The following is a 3,271-nucleotide window of genomic DNA, read 5'->3' as shown; positions in this document are numbered from 1 at the left end:
TTTGTCATTATCCTACTCCGATTTGATTTGTAAGAAATTAAACTGTTTCTCCAAGTCGAGTCTGCTTTGCCCATGACGGTACTTGGCGAGTGATCTCTCCCTGTCCTTATCTCGACCCACGAGCCTTTTATTGTATTTCTCTCCCCTGTCCAGCTGAGGAGGGGAGTGATGGAGCAGCTTGGTGGGCACCTGGCATCCAGCCAAGGTCAACCCACCACAGTCCTTTTTGGCACCCAAAAGGTGGAAATGAACCGCTCTGTTGCTAGGCAGCTACAGGTTTGAAGCCTGCACCTCAGACCACTGAGGGTCATCTGGGCCTTGCAGCCCCCCACTACCAAAACTTTGCCACACAAACCCCATACAATACTAGAGCTGAACAGGAATGTCCCAGATGAATAGGCACTCAGCTGTGACAAAGCTCGTCACTTTTTCTCCATTGAAAAATCACGGTGGGAATTCAACACTGAAAGGACAAGATACTAGCAGAGCTGAAAAATCTCTGGTCTTCCATACATTTCCATGGTTGAGTGTATGAATGTGCACAGGGTGAATGTGCACCAGGACAATCAGTCAAAAAAAAAAAAGATGTAGGGGGAAATCTTGTATGGGATCTACGCAATGTCTAGGTAAAACTGCCTTATTTCTAAATCCATACTGGAGTCCATCACTTGAGTAACCCTGGTATACACACACAGAGACAGCATGATCTTCAGCTGAGGGATGAGAGCAGTCCAGAGTCCTGGATCCTGTTGAAATGTCACCAGAGATTCACTGCCAAAGGACAGATCACTTCTGGACTGGTTCAGTGGGGAAGCCACTCGGGCACTGAAGCTGGCTGGATAACATACATGCCAAAGCAACAACATGGGATATGAACCAGAGGGGCAAGAGGAGAAATAACTAGTAATAAATCTAATATTAGCTTTTTAAATTTTTCAGCTCTGCTAAAGTGCCTATATCCATATGTAGGCACACTGATGAGGGGCCTGATTTCCAGAACCATTGAGTCTCCAGCAGTTTCTGTGGACACTGCTATATAAAAATCTAGCTTCTTGCAAGAGACTAAATATACATTTGAATAGCTAAAGCTAGGCCACTCTTCTTAACAATGACATCTTGATATTTTGGTTTACATATCACAACAGCTGGGGATGGTGCAAGGCTGATCAGCAAACTGAAGTCAGATTACAACATAAAGCCAGTATTAATTGTGTAAGCAAAAGCCAAGGTTGGTAACCTTTTATGTGGAGACTGTGCAGACTGAATATTAAAGGGGAAAAACTCCAGAAAAACCTGACGGATTTTCTTTGCTGCAGCGAGCTGGGGAGGGGGAAGCAGAAGAAAACAGACATTCAATGAAAGAAAAAAAGGGGGGAAGGAAAAGAGGAGGTTAAACATTCCTTTGACAGACTGATAGGCTGAAATAATTCAGGATGGCAACATTTTTACATTCCTGACAAACACTTGGGCCTGCTAGTGTGAGAATTTTGTCCCTTGTCCTCATAACTGACGCAAGGGAAAGTGCCAGAGTTATGGGGATTATGGCCCCAGAAGGCTGGAAGGTGTGAACCCCAGGACAGGACACCAAATGGCTCCACTCTCTGACATCTTCCTTTAGTGGCTGATTCAAAGAAATAAAAAACATTTACGAAGATTCTTTACAATGATTGGAGTGACAGTTTGGCAAAGGAAGATAATGAGCGACTCCCCTCCCGCAATGTTTACATTAAGCCATAGAAGCATTGTGGATCTATCGTTTTATCACAGCCTTCAAGGCAAATTCTATACACAATTATAACAGTAAATCTGGAGTATGGGTGTGGATTTCATGGATTTGGAATTCCTGATGATTATTGTTACTGAGATTAACATTGAGCAGAAATAAACCTTCAGGTTGAGCAGAAACCAACCCGTCATAAAGGCAGATGAATCTGGAAATACTGATCACCTACATAGTCCTTAACTGGACCACTGCCTAAGGAAGGTTATGATTCACCTTCCATTTCATTTGTGAATATGTACCACTTTTCCTTCATTCCCCAAACATCCCAGTGATGGCTGCTGGCATTTGTGTGCACGGAAAAGTAACTGGGAAAGTATTTAATATATTGCAAGCTTCTTCAATTCAATCTAACAGCAGGAAATAGCCATTGTGTGTGTCAGTGCTTCAGGGACCAGCACCTGATACAATGCTGGCAGACCTTAGAAGCAGTGCAGGAATTGCTGGCATAGAGTGAATAATTTGTGAGTGAATTGCACTACTTCTGAATGAAATCTTTCTACCCCAATCTTCAGCTATAAAACAATGTGCGGCAGCCATTTCCTAACATCCATATTATGCTTCAGCTATTTTTTCATGCACTTTCTTTTGTACAAAGCACATTGAAGTGGGGAGCGATGGGAAGGTCAGACTGTTTTGGAAAAGTCCAAAAGCTCTTTCTGCAGCATGGTTATTAGGAGGACTGTGAGAAGGCCCAGTGGCAATGATATATAGATAAACATCTGCATTCCTTACATACCACAATCATTTTTGCTTCAAGGAGAACTTCTCACTTCCAACGCTAAGCAGATTGTGTATGTGTCAATTAGACACCCAAATTCTCTCTCCCCATTTGGTGTCAGGTATCCATCTGATAATTTGCTTTTGCATTAAGAAGAGCCATGACTGACTTGGTGATCCTTTCTTTAGATTTGTCAAAGCTCTCTTGCATGCTGAGCAAACACTTAGTCCCCTTGCAATACTGTATTAGCTGACTCTTTAGTCAAAAAGTATTCCACTAACTTAGAGTTGCATTGCAAAGATCCCCAACTATTTTATGCACTGCCTACTTAAAAAATAAATAAAGATTGAATTACATTCCTGAGCCCAGGATCCTCTTGCACTACACAAATGTAAGTATTTAATTTGGCTTTCCCTGTTTATGTTAGTTTGTTTTAGTTGCTCTGTGTCTTACTCAACCACAAGAATGCAGTATAATTGGACTTATTCAGTACTGTGTATCTTTGGCTCCTTTTTGCTTCCCAGAAATAAAAAAAAAAAAGGTTTTTAAAAGAAGGTCTAAAAGTGTTTTTTGTTCTTTAGTTGTGAAACTAAAAACTAGACAAACAACCAAAAGAAATTTCATACCGAGAGCCTCCAAATAAAGGCATAGAGTTAAAAAATGAACTGATTGTAGCATTGGTGAAAGGAAGCAGATTGCCAGCCTGTAGAGACTGAAGTCGCTGCTCACCCCTGCAGAAACATGTTAGAGACTAGAACTGTGTCGTACCC

General features: G+C 41.7%; 1 non-coding gene across 1 annotated transcript; it reads right to left on the bottom strand.

Moving 5' to 3' along the window:
• Nucleotides 1–230: 230 nt before the first annotated feature.
• Nucleotides 231–317, bottom strand: TRNASTOP-UCA (transfer RNA opal suppressor (anticodon UCA)). The gene has a single exon. It is a non-coding gene; the product is annotated as a tRNA-Sec (tRNA).
• Nucleotides 318–3,271: the final 2,954 nt, after the last annotated feature.

This window comes from Mycteria americana, chromosome 10 (genome assembly GCF_035582795.1).
Source record: "Mycteria americana isolate JAX WOST 10 ecotype Jacksonville Zoo and Gardens chromosome 10, USCA_MyAme_1.0, whole genome shotgun sequence".
In the NCBI taxonomy this organism is placed as follows: domain Eukaryota; kingdom Metazoa; phylum Chordata; class Aves; order Ciconiiformes; family Ciconiidae; genus Mycteria; species Mycteria americana.
This window is presented reverse-complemented; position numbering and strand designations above follow the sequence as displayed.